Here is a 16,739-nt window from a genome sequence, read left to right as displayed (position 1 = left end):
TTTTTTTTTTTTTTTTTTTTTAATTTAATGGAAAATCACAATGAAATTGTGGAAAAGAGATTATTTATCTGAGTCATATTTTTATGGAAACCGTTTTCCACTCCTCTTCTGTTTTGGAAATGTTTTCTTTAGAAAGGGTAGTCTATTAATATTTATAATTAGACATCACACAAGCAGATGCTAAATCTTATGCTATAATTTCATGGGTACAATTACATAAAGAAGATTATATACTTTTTGGCATAATTTTCTCTCTGGGATTTGTAGAACAAAGGACATTTTCCATGAAGAGCCCATTCTTTTTTGATTGGAGGGAAACAGGAAGACAGTAATTAACCAGCCTTATTTTATCATCACGGATCTTAGTACTTAAATGGGTAGAACAGGAGTTCAATAAATACTTAATTGATTTACTTTTCTCTGTCTTTGACCCATATCCCACTTGACCTATTTACACCATTTATCTCTATTGTTACTTTGAAACAATGAGGATCTTTCTATTTTCAGAGTATGATTTAGAGACGTGGTCCTCAACCTAAGCACATAGGCTTGGCTTTGAAGTGTAAGTCCGGTGGATAGTGGAGTTTACTGAGGTCACAGGGGCAGTTGAAAAAGGAATTCATTTCTCTAATTACCCTTGGGCAATACCAAGAGGAATTGATGAGATCCACACTGTGTAATCTAATCCATGCAACCTCCGGAGAGTCGTCGTTGTGTAGATAAAACTGATGCTCTGAGAATTAACGGTTTGTAAGTGGCAGCGCCGGGGTTTGAACGTCAGTCCCTCTGACTCTGGGACTCTTTTCGCTATCCATCTTCTCCCGGGGGAGCGCTCCTTCAAAAATTCTTCTGGGAACCCTGAGGATGGAGAGGAGCGGTCGACAAACCCTGTGCCCGCCAACTTTCTCTCCTGTCATATAAAGTGTTATGAGGTCTCCACATTTTCTCCCTTAAAAGACAAGGTTGGGAGCAACTGCTGGCAGGAGAGGAGGGGGAGGTTTAATTCTCCAAAGCTGCTGCGCAGGGGGATGGATGGGGTCACGCCCACCACGGGGTTGCTGGGCTTTCCCTCAAGTCAGGTGTGAACTCACTTCCCACTCGAAGGCTGAGCCGGCAGAACCCATTCCTGGGGGAGCTCCAAACCCCCCGAGATCGGCCGCCAGCCCGGCAGGCCAGGAGCGCGCTCGGGGAGGCGAGTGGCGCCCAGGTCTGGGCGCACGTGCCTGGGCGGGGGCTGGGGCCAGAGCCAGGCCGGCGGCGGCGCGCAGTAGCTGGGGCGTTGGGGGCGCTGGCTCCGGGCCGCGGCCGCTCCCCGCCCGGCGCGCGCCGGCGCCCGTGGTTGGGCGGGGAAGCGCGGGACTCCTCCTCCAGCAGTATTAACATGCAGCCAGGGGCGGGTGGCAGCCCCGCGCGCCGCCTCAGCCTCCGCGCCAGAGGCGAGCGCTACGCTCCGGACGCCGCCATCCCGAGGACGTGGCCTCGTTGGCTCTTCCGACCTGGCAAGCGGCAGCCTCAGCAGCCGAGCGGCCGCAGCCACCTCCGCTCCGCTCGCGGCTCTGTCTCCGCACCTCGCTGACAGCTTGTCCCGGCCGCGGGGACAGCCCTCGCATCCTCGCTCCCAGGCTCGTGGACCGACGGACGGACGGAGGACCGAGGGCCCGACTGCGGGCAGCGGACAGGTAATAACGCCGGGCTGCGCCGTGGTGTCGGGCGGCCGCCACCGCCGGGGTCGCGGCGCGCTGGGAGGCTCCTTCCCCCGCCTCGCGGTCGCTGCTTTTCTCCCTCTCGCCGCCCGGGGCATTCCGAACCCCCGGAGCCCCGGGAGCTCTGGGAACCCGGGGGCGGGCGCGCCCCTCTCTGGGCATACGGTCCTCGCGGCTGTCCCCGGGATCCGGGAGGGAACGGCTCTCGTTGTGAGACAGGGTCCCGGCAGGGGGAGGGGAGAACACCGTTCCCCGTCATTGCTCCGGCCACATCCACACCCCCCGGGGACACCGTGCCGGGCGTCTCGGGGCTGCTGGCTGCATGGGTATTTCTCGATAGGTGCCCGGGTCGTTTTCAGAGCAAGTTGTTGCACTTGCTTTTGGGGTGACATTTTGGCGTTGATCGTGGAGAAACCCCTCCCCCGTGTGTGTGTGTATAAGAGAGAAAGGCAGGAAAAACAGAGCCACAAAGAGCGCGAGAGAGGGAGTCAGAGACACATAGAGACAGACAGAGACAGAGGGACACACACAGAGAAACGGAGAGGAGGGGGTCCCACGAGGGGGGCACTGAGCGTCGCTCCCGCCGCTGCCGAGGCCAGTTCCCGGAGAATGGCGGGGCTGGGGCTGAGACCCGGGATCCAGCAAGTCGGAGAGCACCCTGAATGAGCGGCACTGACGCGGGACCCGAACAGCGCCCTGGCCCCGGGGCCCGGAGCGGTAACAAATTGCACTTTCGTTGAGTGGCGGCTGCAGCTGCGGGAGGGACGTTGGCGGGGGGGGGGGGGCGGCGATGAAGACCCTGCATTCAGGAGTCCGGCTGCTGCGCGCTCCGCGGCGGCGAGCTGGCCCTGCTTCTCCCCGCGCGCCGGGAGGCGGTGGGAAGGGACCGCCCGCCACCCGGGTGCCTGCCCGGGGACCCTGAGGTGCCTGTGTCCGCTCCCCGCCGACTCGGTGCGCCCCCGGCCCGGGGCTCGCCTCGCGCGGGGTCAGGAGTGCTGCGGAATTTTCTGTCCGAGGATGGGCGGCGGTGAACAAGGGAAGGGGTTAGAGATGGCCAGGCAGCGAGGATAGGAACGCTGTGAGTGAGATTTTCTTTCTTTTACGGACTCAAGGGAGACTCGCTCCTGAGAGTGAGGCTGGCTCCTTCCGGTGTGTAGGAGACGGACGCCCCTTCCCCAGCCTGTGAAGTTATGGAATTACAGCGAGGACAGACAAGTCTTAGCTTTTACGGTCTTAACGAATGTCTTCGTAAAAAGTGGTGACAGATCAATCGGAGGTATTGTCAGTTACTGGGGTGAGGAGTGTGAAGAAGTAGGAAAAGGATTTCAGGACAGAATGCGAATATCTTGCAAATTATTTTTACTGTGAAGGAGTAACTGCCTTTTGACTGTTATTTATAGCAGAATTTCAGTTTCCGGAAGGAATTTTCTAGTGGCCTGTGTCATTTTACATATATAGCAATAGTATGTATTCCAGTTTGAACGGAAATGACATGGAGATAAGAACTGTTAGAATATACTAATTTTTCTAATGCCAAGAGGATAAAGTTTTCTTTGTTTAAGTTTTTAAAAAGAAGTTCAATGCTATAAAGAAATGTTGAATATATTTATGTGAACATGTATGAAATTGAAATGTTTGGGTTATAAAAACTACTCGGTTCAGAAAATTCATATTCTGGCATGAAAGGGGAAAGTTCATAGAAATCTGGTGTCACTAGTCTTATTCTTAATTCCCTTTGGATTTAGTATTTCAGTTTAAAGTTGGTGCAGTGAAGTCACTGCCTTGAAATATTTCTAGTTCCAGATCTAAAATTCTGAGACTCTTCTAAAATATTAACTGAATCACAAGGGAAGATGTTAATTATCTTGTGTGAGAAAAATCTTGAATGTTTTCAAACATAGGCTATTTTTCAGTTTTTTACATCCATTTCTCTCTATATTGCTTGTCTAAGATTTAGTTTGCTGAATAAAAATATTTCGTCTGAAATTATAGGCGATGTAAATATAGTCAAAATGAACTGGTTGACAGATTCAGCAATTATGAAGTAATTTTCTGACAAGCTCTTCAATTCATGGATGAGCAATTGTCCTTTTGAGAAGTAATATGTACATGAGTTTTCCCTATAGGGAATTTTCATGGTTTAGCATCTTTAATTTCTACTTAAGCCTGAACTTTGTTCTGCTGGGACTAAAAACTTGATAAAGCGTATCAATGATTATTGAAAGCAGGTGGAAACAAGTTGCCTCATCCCCACCCCCACTCCCACCCCCAAATGTAAGTGAGCTCATCTAGGGGAGTAACCTAAAGCTAACTGTTCTGTTCTTTCTAAAATCTTCTAAGCTTAAGGATTCTGTTGAATTGAACTTGGGAATAGAAACTGCATGCACTTTGGTTTAACTCTAACTTTGCATGCCTGTGTTCCATATAGCCATATGCATTATTTTTAAATATAAAATTAAATCTTGGAAGAGGGGAACTTAAGTTTACTAAGTACGTATTTAGAGCTATGTAACATAGTAATAGTTTCAGTTACAACTTAATTGAGGTGAGTTCCTAGAATAGTAACTTCTTCTGGAAACAAATTCAGTGTTCTGATTTTGATTTCACATAATGGGCTCAACTAAATTTCAGATTCAAAAAGAACAGTATAATGTTATCTTAATGTGCTCTTTAGTTAAGGAAGCAGGGTTCCAACTGCTGGTTCATACAGCAATTAATGGCTTTATTTCAATTATTTTTATAAGGATATTTATGTGATAGGCTCAGATTCATGTTACGGTACCTTCTTGGTTAGTCCCACAATTTGTTCTTCTTTTATCAGAGCCACTCTGCTTTGTACAGAAGAAATCTGCTTCCTTTTAGGCAAACATCCAGTTGGAAGACTTTTATGAAGATTTCATCTCTATAGAAACCACACTTGCCTCTCTACTCTTAATTTAAGAAAACAATGTAGTTGTAAGTTATTTTGTTTCTGTTCTTTTCCTCCTTTCATAATTACTTTCCCCTGCTAAGGGAACACCATTAAAACTGGGAGGAAGGACTTCTAAAAACCTAAGCTTTCCCTAACCCCCAATATTAAAATCTGTGCCTTGTGTCCATGGTATGCTATTCTCTTTGTAAATTTTTAGTTTAAGGAAGTACTATCACAAGAAGGCCCTTTTCTTGCATTTTGGAAAATCTTTATGCCCTGAGATACCTGAAGTTTTAAAATCATCCCATGTCTTGTGCTGTTTCTTTTATTTCTAGAAGATCCTATAGGCTTGTAGTTCTTCCTTTTCAGAGAGGAATAACTGCAGTGGCCCCGGACAGACCTTCTTCCTTTTTTGTTATGGGGAATATGTAGCCTGGTTCCTGTTACTGCCCCCCCTAAAAAGGTGGGCAGGAATTATCAAAGATTCTGCTCCTAGGAAGGTCTAACACATTCCTCTCCACAGAGGAGGATTGAAAACCAGTCTTTAGTCATTCACTTTATTTGATTAAACACCCACAGATCACTGTGTGAGATACCAAGTTTCAGCTCTCTTTCCTCATCATTACAATGTCAGACATCTGCCAACAATCACTAACATGTAAACATGTATCTGTTGGACTTACAGGAATAAATAAATAAGTAGTATATATTATTGCTACTTTTTCCTCCGTAACTTTGCAATACACAAACCTGCAGAGCAGAACATGTGGTTGGGAAAAAGAAAACTGTGGTGTGGAAATAAGGAGGTTAACCTGGAAAACGACTTTCCTTGGGGCCTTACTTCCTTACTGTCATTGCGCAGAGGTTAATTGCATATGAAACATGTCAACCCAACAATTTTGCTTCCTCCATTGTGGTAAATGGTAGAGGGCAGATGACTGGTGTGTGGGTGAGAATCTAGGGATATTCTCTTCCTAACCGACTCAAGATTTTTCCTGTTTGGTGCTTTATTTTTTGTTGTTGTTGCTGCTGCTGCTGCTGCTGTTTGTTTGTTTGTTTTGTTTCCTTCCTGTGGAAGTTAATGATTACTGGGTAGCATTATATGAAAACCAGCTCACACACAGGAAGCCTTCCGGATATATCCATAAAGCTTGTATTCGTAGATCTTGAGCCCAGATTTTTGGGCCTGTTCTTGGGCAGCTGAGAACCAACAGAGCTGGCTTCTGATCGTCCCAACCCAGTTTGTTGTGGACTAGATAGGAACACTGTGGACCTACCTGGAAGATGCAGTCAGCCTGCTCCTAGGATTTCCCTGTAATTAAATTGTTTATTTTCTTTCCCACTTACTGTGGTTTTCTCACCTGAGTGCATCCTATAGACACAATTTCTATGTTTTTTTTCAAAGCTTCTGTGTCAGCTTAGTAAGCGACACTTGAAGAGTGTAATTTGGAGCTGCCAAAACTTCCTGGGATTTCTTAGTAATTCAGCAGAGTGGAGGTCTTGTTGAAGCCATAGATAAGCAATTAGAAGAGGAGGAATTGTGCTGTGACTTGTTTATCTCCTTCGCCTAAGATTCCCTGTCTCTGCATTCGGAGGGTTCAGAGACTACTTAAATGATTCCCTCAGGCTGCTTGTGGGAAGGTCTCTCTGGGCACATTTCCAGCCCTGCTGCTTTACTCTGTGATACGGTTTTGGCTGATTTGAAAACATCTGCTAGAGTGACATCTCTTTTAATTCTATTACTGTAGAACTTTTTGAATATATGATGGGAGAACTGGCAGTAACCGTCACTCTAACTTCAGGATTATACCCTTTCCCCAGAAACCCTTTCTTTCTTTGTTTCAATTTCAGTGGAAAACTCATAGTGTGAGGTCTATTTCTAGATGAGAAATTTCCCTGCTAGATATCACTGAGATTTCTTTACAAAATACATGCTTCAGTTTCAGAGAAAGATGGCATTTTGATCTTGTCTCAGACTTTTCCAAACAACTATTCTTTGACATGATTCATCATACTATGCTAGGAAAAAGGCAAGGCACATTCACTCCCTTCCAAGCTTTTTCCAGAAGGAAAAAGTACCCGTTTTCATTCTTTCAAACAGGGATACTCTTTCCCATTTAGAGTTGGGGAGAGGAGGGCAAGAGGGAACCTCAGAACTGTTAACACGTTTGAAAATTTGCCATGTGAGCCCTTGCTCAGACAATTTAGATGAGACTCCCTTGATTCTATGACTTTTATGAGTCAGAATCAGGCCAGGTATTTACCCTGCCTCCTTCCCAGGAATCCTGTTTCCTATACTATTTCTCCTTGTCTAAACCTCAGCTCAAAAGTCATTTAATCAGTGAAACCCTCTAGATGAATGCATTTATAGCACTTTATAGTTTTTTTTTCTTCCATGATCCTTTTACAGTAAGCAGTGATTATGTGACTGACTGTCTTCCTCATTGTTGTGGTTTGCTAAAGCTGCCAGAATGCAATATGCAAGAAATGGATTGGCTTTTACAATGGGGATATATTAGCTTACAAATTTACAGTTCTAAGGCCATGGAAATGTCCCAGTTAAGGCATCAACAGGATGATACATTCTCTGAAGAAAGGCCCCTGGCATCTGGGGATCCTCTGTCAGATAGCAATGCACATGGCCGGCATCTGCTGGTTCTTCTCTCCTGGCTTCCGTTGCTTTCAGCTCCTGGCTTCAGTGGCTCTCTCAGCTCCTCCAGGGGCTTTCCTCTAAGCTTTTCTGGGGGTTTCTCTCTCTGAGCTCTTTTGGCTATTTTCTGTCTTTTATCCTCGTAATAAAGAACTCCAGTAAAAGGATTAAGACCCCCCCTTGAATAGGTGGGGTCACATCTCTAGGGAAACAACTTAATCACAGGTCCCACCCACAATACGTCAGCACCCACAAGAATGGATTAAAAGAACATGGCCTTTTCTGGGGTACATAAAAGCTTCAAATCAGCACACCCACTGAACTGTGTGTACCTGAGATCAAGAACTAAATATAGCACATTCACCAAATATCACCACTGCCTAACACAACACCTGTCACTTAATAAGTGATCAGTAAACATCAGTTGAAAGAATGAATGAATAAATCATTGAGTGACTGCAAATCTGTATCCCAGCTGGCTAGGTACATGGCTTTGGTATGTCCCTCTTTGCAATGTCAAACTCCACATTCTTTGATCCTAAACTTATTCTGATAACGTTTAGTAAATACTGACCTGATCCCTCCTTGGCCAAGCTGTGATGGGTTACCTTGTACTACATTTCCCAACTAGGAAACGGTTGGTCTGTTTATGAACAGAGGAAAGGTTCTGAAATCAAATTGAAGATTTAAAACAAACTCCTGTTCCCTCACCTTTCTCCTCCTTCCTACTCAAAATAAACATAATAACTTAAGGATCCCCGCTTGCTTGCATGTTGAATTCATCCCATCTTTCCAGGTTTAGCACAAGCTCCTTTATGAAATCCTTCCTAATCCTCACTCCATAGGATTGAGCACTCCTTTCTGGGCCTCCACTGAACTGATACATAGTTACATAGTTATATCTTAGTTTTGTTTTGAGTTTTCTGTTTATATGCCTGTCTCCTAATAAGAGACCATATGTACACGGAGTCGTGGAGACAGTGGCAAGTATAGGGTTTGCATGTGGAAGGAGCACCGAGGGACTGAAAGAATGAATTAGATCCCAGGGATGAAAGACAAATGTAGGGGGAGAGAAAGAAGTGGCCGCAAGTGACTTTTTGCTTGAGGCTGTGTTTCTATATAGGTACTTAGTTAAGGTCTATGTAGAGTGGCTCTTATTCATAGGGGATATTGGAATCTCCATTTTAAATGATATGGAGTGATAGCATTCTAGATATCTCCCCAAGATTTGTAATGTTCTCTATGCTTCTGGGATACTGGAATTATTGGATATCGTGGGCCAGCTTTGTGCATATGTGTACTCACTTGGCACTCTGCATTATGTGCCGGATTCACTGTTCAGCCTTAAATGTTTTGTGAGAAAAGGTAAGATTCAACATGGATATGGCCCATGTTTTTACAAACTATGATGCTTGCTAATTTCTCTAGATTTATATTTCTTTCATTAATAATTTAAAGTGTTCTGCCTTGATGATAGCAATCCTAAGGGATTTAGATGATGGATGTCAGCTATTTGGCATGTATATAGCCTTTCCACATACGGGCAAACAGAAATTATTTATAATATCTCCCATGTGCTAATTACTGTGGAAAATACAGAAGTGTAAAGCATAGTTCAAATTTTCCGTCAGCTTAAAGTCTAATTGAAAGGATAAGATTAAGACGTAGGAGATAATTGGTAATGTATTACATAAGAAAACTAAGTGCCCAAATATGTAGGACCAATTATATTTATCTTGGGCTTTTATGGGGAGGGAGTGCTCAACAAAATGGGGGCATCGTTGAATGCTTCCTAAAGGTTGAAGTCTTAATATGGACCTTCAAGTGTGGGCAAGACTTAAATGGGAAGAAGGGATGACCATTGGGATGAAGTTAAACAATAATAAAGATATGGAGACCCAAATTAACTTTGCATATTCTTTGAATAGTGAGATGGTCCCCTGCTTTAGCTGCTTTAGTACATTTTAGTTAGACCTGAAGCTGAATTTGATTGAGAAAGATAGAGATATATTATAGAGTGTTTTCATGGCTAAACAAGAATCTTCAGAGTTGATAGGAGACACTGAAGGATTTTGGATAACAGAGACATAAAGAAGTGGCCTCTTGCACTGAGAAGGAGATGAGTCTAAAACTAGGTCAGAACACAAGCCTTAGGAAACTGTTTCATGAAGCAAAAATTGATGAGAATCAGGTCTAGGGAGGTAAAAATGGGAAAAAAGGAAAACATTTCAAATTTTTTCAAATAATAGTTGACTCACTTCTTTCTCTTTTTCCCCATACCTGTGTCACAAAATAGTTTGTTTTTATTATTAATTAAAAGTAATTGAGAAATATTTTGGTAATGTCAAAAATCTAAAGAATGTTATAATAAACACCTATGTACCCACTACTCAGATTATGAAATAAATCATTGCAAATACCCCTGAAACTCCCAGTTTTCTCTGTCCAAGAATATGTCCCCCGAGAGGTACCCTGAATGCTGAATTTTGTGTTTTGTTCCCATGCATTTCCATAGACTTTGTAATGTATGTATGTGAACCTAAACTAAAGAGTCTTGTTCTGCTGTTTTTAAACTATGTATAAATGGGGTAACATAATTTTTGTGTTCTTCTTCACCTTTAATTGTTCAATATTTGATTGATATGTAGATTCAATTCATTCATTTTTACTATTACTATATGGTATTCTTTATTTAACTATATCATGATTAATGTATCCATCTTCTGTTGATGGACATTTATTTCCAAACAAGGACTTTCCTTAGGGTATCTCTCTGAATGGAATTCCAGGAGGGTGGAATTTGTACCTTCCCGCTTTCAGATAATGCCAAATTACCAAAAGGACTGTGCCTGTTTATACTCCCATCAGCACTCTATAGGAGCGCCTTTTGTCCCACATCTTTGCCAGCATTTGATGATAAATTATATTTTTTGCCAGTCTCATGGGTATGAAATGATATCACATTGTAGCTTTAATTTGTTGTTTCCTGATTGCTAGTAAGGTTGACCATTGTTTTCCCTCTCTTTATTAACATTCAGGTTTCTGTGGATAACTTATTCATACATGTTCATTTTCCTACCTTTTTTTAAAAAACTCATTGATTTATAAGGGTTATTTTTATATTCCGGATGCCAAGCTTTTTTCTGTAATATGCATTTCAATGACTTTCTCCCAGGTGGTGGCTTGTCTTCCCATTTTTTGATTTAAAAGTTTTATTTTAAAAAAATTAATTTTGCATTTTTCATTTTTGGGAAAGATACCTTGCTAAAGAAATCCTTTCCAATACTAAAGTGATAAAGACACTATCCTTTTATATTTTATAAATTGTTAAAGTTTTTTTTTTTTTTTCCATTTAGTTCTTTAAGCCTTTCTTTTCAATGGTTAGTATAAAAATCCTTTACCTTCTAAATTTGGTCAAACACATAACTTCTCTTGGTCTTAATTTTTTCGTCACTACTTAGAGATAGTTGTACTTGATGAATTCTTCCAGCCAAATGCTTTCTGATTCTGCTGCTGCCCTATTCAAAATGTCATTATTTTATGCCCAGAACACAGAAGCCTCTTATTGGGCTTCCTGCTTCTGGGGTCACCCTCTTCTGATTAAATTTGCATCTGGTTGTACTTTTCTAAAGCACTGTCAAGGCCATTGCGAGAGTCCTCAAGCTTTGTCCTTGACCTTGGGGGAGTCACACTGTTGCTCATTCAGCTTTATACCCCTGCCCCGAGCACGTACCTGAACATGGTTGATGGAGGAACGTGTGAGCAAAGACACAGCCTGCCACCCATCTTTCCTTACTTCCTTTCTTAATTGTCCCTTCCATAAAACCCTCTTCCCTACCACGACTGCCCACTGCTTGTCCAGACGGTGCTTTTCTGGCCATTCTTTCCTCTTCATTCTTTTCTCTTCGTTTATTTACATTCTGTCTACTTGTCAAATTGTTAACAGTATATTCCCCTAGGGACTCGGACAAGGGACTCAGGGATTTTCTTTCTGCTTCATGTTCTTCTATACTGTTTGATTTATCACGAGCAAGGATTTCTTTTAACATAATTTCTTTAAAGCCCTCTCTTCTTCAAGGCCCGGTCAAATCTCACCTCTCACATGAAGCATTTTATGACTACTCCAGCCCAAATTCAACTCTACTCTGAATTCCAGTTGCATTTATCTGGATCGTTTACTTTATGATTTACATTTTAAATGTTTTATATGACTACTCCTAGCTTTTAAGCTCCTTGAAGTGATGAATTGGAGTATGCGTTTTTGCACCTCTCCTGGGCCTAAGGCCCTAGCCAGCAGTGCGGTTTGTGAATGGTTAGCAGCTGCTTACTTGGTGATTGGTAATTAGTTATGGGGAGGACGTAGGCCGAGTTAGATATTTTGGAGTGTGAGGGCATTGGGAGAAGTGATATTATGGGAACATGTAAGGTTTGCGGAGAGGGAGCTGATTTGTAGTGAAAAAAATTGAGCTGGTTTTGGGTCATGTTGAGTTTTTAAACGTTATTGGACTTACTCCAAAGACAAGTATATTAAAGCTGATGTTTTCTTTTTTAGTATTAAAGGATAAACATTGAGGTTTTAAATAGAGTTTTCTGCTGGAAAGTGGTCAGCAGAATCATGATACTAGCTATGTCTATGTTCCAGATAGTAACGCTGCCTTCACCGTATCGCAGAAGTTTTGATATGTTGTGTCCTTGTTTTCATTTGTGTTGAGGTATTTACTGATGCCTCTTGCGATTTCTTTTTTGACCCGTTGATTAAGAGTGTATTGTTTAACCTCTCCATATTTCTGAATTTTCCAGTTCCTCTCCTGTTATTGATTTCCAGCTTTGTTCCATTATGGTTGGAGAGAGTGCTTTGTATAATTTCAATCTTTTTAAATTTATTAAGACTTTTTTTTATGACCCAACATGTGGTCTATCCTGGAGAAAGTTCCATGGACACTTGAGAAGAATGTATATATATATACACACATATACACTGCTGTTTTGTGTTACAATGTTCTGTATATGTCTGTTAGGTCTAGTTCATTTATCATATTATTCAAATTCTCTGTTTCCTTATTGATCCTTTGTCTAGATGTTCTATTTATTGATGAAAGTGATATTGAAGTCTCCAACTATTTTAGAGATGCCTATTTCTCCCTTCAGTTTGCCAGTGTTTGCCTCATATATTTTGGGCCACCCTGGTTAGGTGCATATGTATTTATGATTATTTCTTCTTCTTGTATTGCCCCTTTTATTAATATATGGTGTCCTTCTTTGCCTTTTATAACAGTTTTGCATTTTAAGTCTATTTTGTCCAATATTAGTATAGCTGCCTCAGCTCCTTTCCAGTTACTATTTGCAGGGAATATCTTTTTCCAACCTTTCACTTTCAACCTGTTTGTGTCCTTGAGTTAAGGTAAGTCTCTTACAGACAGCATATAGATGGATCATATTTTTTATCCATTCTGCCAACCTGTGTCTTTTGATTGGGGAGTTTAATCCATTAACATTCAATGTTATTGCTGTAAAGGGAGTACTTACTTTAACTGTTTTATCCTTTGGCTTTTATATGTCATACCTTTTTGTCTTTCTTTTTACCCTTTTAGTTACCCTTACTGGTAATTTTCTTTTCTATAGTCTCCACCAAGCCTCTCTCTCCTGTCTTTTCCTTTCAGCCGGCATTACCCCTTTAGTATTTCTTGTAGGGCTGGTCTCTTTTTGACAGACTCTCTCAGTTTCTGTTTGTGAATATTTTAAATTCTCCCTCATTTTTGAAAGACAGTTTTGTCAGATAAATAATTCTTGTCTGGCAGTTTTTCTTTTTCAGTACCTTAAATATGTCATACCACTGCCTGCTTACCTCCATGGTCTCTGATGAGAAATGGGCACAATTTTATTTCTGTTCACTTGTATGTAACAAATTGCTTTTCTCTTACCGCTTTCAGGATTCTGTCTTTATGTTTTGCATACTAATTCGTATGTGTCTCAGAGTAGGTCTATTTGGAGTATGTTGTGCTTTTTGGATATAGGTATTTATGTCTTTCATAAAAGCTGGGAAATTTTTGGCTATTATTTCCTCAAATATTCTTTCCATCCCACTTCTCTTCTCTTTCTGGGACACACATGTTTGTGGCTTTGTGCTGTCATCCAATTCCCTGAAACCCTGCTCAATTTTTTCCATTCTTTCTCTATCTCTTCTTTTGTCTGTAAGATTTTAATTGTCCTGTCTCCTAGTTCACTGATTCTTTCTTCTGCCTGTTCAAATCTGCTGTCATATGCCTCTAGTGTGTTTTTAATATCTTTAGTGGTGCCTTTCATTCCCATAAGTTCTTGATGTTTCTTTTCATACTTTCAAATTCTTTATGCTCACCCAGTGTCTTCTTAATATCCTTTATCTTTTTAGCCATATTTGTTTGAATATCTTTGATTAGTTCCAAATTCTGTCTCCCCAACTTTTTTATTTGTTCTTTTGACTGGGCTATATATTCCTATTTCTTAGTATAGCTTGTAATTTTTTGTTGATGCCTAGACATCTGACTGTTTTGATGAGTTTACTCTGAAGGTCTGTTTCTCTCTCTTGCCTAGGATTTGATTGTTGTTTGGCTTTGTGTTAAGGCTTTTCTTTGACACTTGGTTCAACTTATTCTAGACATTTAAAATTGCCCTTGTTTAACTGACCAGATATTTTTCCGCTCTTCTTTCTCTGATTCTTGCACTGGATATTTGGTGCAATTTTAAAGATTGCACTGTTTGTGCAATTGTTTTATCCCCTGAAGAAAGCTTCCTTTACTCTATTCCTTCTCCAGGAGTTTTGATCTGTTCTGTTTGTTTTGCATCTTTTTTTTTTTTTTTAATTGCCTCTAGTTGCTTTTGCCTGGGAGAAAGATTCTGGGAGGGGAGTGGACATCCTGGAGAGGACTTTTCCAAGTCAGCATTTCCTAGCCAAAGCAGGACCAGAGACCCATAGAGCCATGGGGAGAGGGTCAGTAAAGATGCCAAATAGCCTTTTTGGTAGTTCCCAAAATTTGCACTTTCCTGGCTTGCCCAACAGATGGCGATCTGCAGCAGCCTTCTCCCCATTGCCTTGGGGAGGCCCTGTGCCTTTAAACTTCCATCACCTTCACCCCTGTGAGAGGCATTATTGAAACAATGGCTGTGTCGGTCCCCTGTCCTAGGTGGGCTAAAACCACAGTTCAGTGCCAGAACCCAGTGATCTACATTCACTGATCAAAAGCTGTGACCATTACTCAGCCATGACCCCTGCATTCTTGGGGAGGAGGGCTTCCATGTCCCTAGCTCTGTCCGCAGCTACCAGGACTGTACCTGAGGCAGCTCTCCTTGGAGAGTGGGAGACAGCAGCTGCTGTGGCACGAGTTACCCACAGTTCTTTCCCACTGTTCCTCAGCCCCTTCGTCCCAGTCTTCCTTAGGTGCTGTAGTCTTCTCCCCTGGCCTCTGGAGCCCCAGAATAGTTGAGTCAGACAGTTTCCGCCTGTCCACTAGCTATTCCACTATCATACCCAATAGGCAATGGTTCAGATCCAGAGATGACTCCCAGAGTAGATACAGCCCGTTTTATTTTCCGGAGGGGAAAATGTAGGTTGTGGCATGAGGCTGCGAGATGAGGAAGGTTTTTATTTCTCCAGTGTGCCGCCACGTTCTCATCCTAGATAAGCTTGGCTGGACTTCAGTTGGACTGCACACCCAGACCCGACAGAGCAACCGCCCAACGGGCTCTCGCTTCTCCACCCCTCTGCCTTGGTTCTTGTGCTGAGGTTCAGCCTAACGGTACAGGTGTATCTCGAGTTAGGTGCACATCGAAGGCAGGCATCTGTCTTTTGCTGTGTGGGTTTCGTCTTCTGTGTTCTGTATCGTGAATATTCAGCACCTCGCAGTTTCTCTCCTAGAAAGGGCTCAGTAGGTGAAAAAAAAAGGCAAAACCAAAACAGAATGGGAACTTTAATGATTGATTAGATGGGAAAATTCTATTGGATTTTCATTATGGAAAGATTTCTCAGCAGTTGTATCTAGATTATTTGCGTGTGTTTTTTCTAATCTGTTAGAGTATCACAATATTCCATAGTGCCTTAGGTTTAAAGCCTCATAGAATAAAAATAAAAATACTTTTCTCTTGTCTTTTATCTTTCTTTCTCCCTTTTGGGTAAAATGTTGGCATATATGAAGTGGCCTGAGGTGCTCCAGAAGGAGGTGATTAACTCACATCTGGTATGATTTAAATTTTGGCAACACCAGATTATAAATGGGTTCTGTTCTGAAGGTGTATTTAGAGGTTGAATATTTTGGGGAATTGAACAACATTTTCCCATAAAAAATTGTGCTGTACGACAGTGGCTGGCTTCTAAAGTTAAATTTCTAGAGTCTTTTTGACCCATGATCCACAAGCAAAGTAGTGTTATCCTAATGAAAACCATATCTATCTAACATTTCAGGCCCTATATCTATGAAAACATGATTTCTAAATTGTGACAGGGAAAACACCCCACCCCTTATGCACAGACTTCTGTGCTCAGTAGCTGGATGATGTTTAGGAAATTGCAGCTCCCTTCAGAGGAGTATCGTTTCCCATGATCCGGGACCAGAACCTGGTGAGAGGTTGTGGGAGCCAAGAGCACTTACTCATGGGCACAATAAATTGTCAAGTATTGACATTTATGTAAACTATTGCTTTTTATTTGAGAATTTTGGTAAAGGTAGAAACATCTAGTGTCACTCGATTATGTCTGTTATCCTCTGCATTGGGAATCAAGGTATGTACAGCTAGGTTATTTGTATTTCAGATGTTAGTAAATTAGGTTACTGAGGCTGTATATAACTTAGGTAATTATTGCCAGATTTTACTTTTTCAATACAGTTCAGATCCTGAAGACACCTATTGTTGAACTGTGGCATTACCAGTTCATTCATTTATTCATTCATTCAACCAACAAGAATTTATTGAAGAAATACCGCATGGCAGACACTATTCCAAGAGCTTTGAATTCAGCCCACAACAACAACAACAACAACAAAAGGCAAAAGCCATGCCCTTGTGTGAAAGGATGCAGACAACAAACCATAAACATAATACTTCCTTTAGAATGTTAGAAAGGAGTAACAGCTATGGGAAAAACAAACAAACAGATAAGATGGATTGGAGTACTGTTCTTTGATAGTTTCCTGGTATATGAAAAACAAGTTTTGTTTTTTTTTTAACTCAGACTTTAATTTGAAATAGTCTAGATTTGGGATTTGAAAAGGCTCTATGAGAGGTGTGGGGTTATTTTCACTGCTGTGTCATTCCTTTGTCCTTTCTGTTTTAACAGCATTCCATGTATTTTTCAGGTACAGTATCTACCACGTTATATAATAGTTACTTGTTTCTTTGTTTTGACCTCCTGCTAGATTGCGAACTCTAACATAGGGACGTGTTTCTTTCAAACCTGTATCTCTGTGGTAACAATGCCAGTAATAATACTAGTTAGTTTATCTTT

At 41.7% G+C, this 16,739-nt stretch overlaps 1 protein-coding gene across 6 annotated transcripts in view; it reads left to right on the top strand.

Moving 5' to 3' along the window:
- The first annotated feature begins 1,441 nt into the window (after nt 1–1,441).
- The window catches only part of DLGAP1 (DLG associated protein 1), a 945,880-nt gene continuing 930,582 nt past the window's right edge, over nt 1,442–16,739 (top strand). For all 6 annotated transcript variants that reach the window (XM_037805638.1, XM_037805641.1, XM_037805640.1 and 3 more), the window contains exon 1: nt 1,442–1,679. The gene's annotated coding sequence lies outside the window, so the exon portion shown is untranslated. The remainder of the gene's footprint in view (nt 1,680–16,739) is intronic.

This window comes from Choloepus didactylus, chromosome 16 (assembly GCF_015220235.1).
Source record: "Choloepus didactylus isolate mChoDid1 chromosome 16, mChoDid1.pri, whole genome shotgun sequence".
NCBI classification, from domain to species: domain Eukaryota; kingdom Metazoa; phylum Chordata; class Mammalia; order Pilosa; family Megalonychidae; genus Choloepus; species Choloepus didactylus.
The sequence above is the reverse complement of the archived record's forward strand: the minus strand, read 5'-3'. Positions and strand labels throughout refer to the sequence as shown.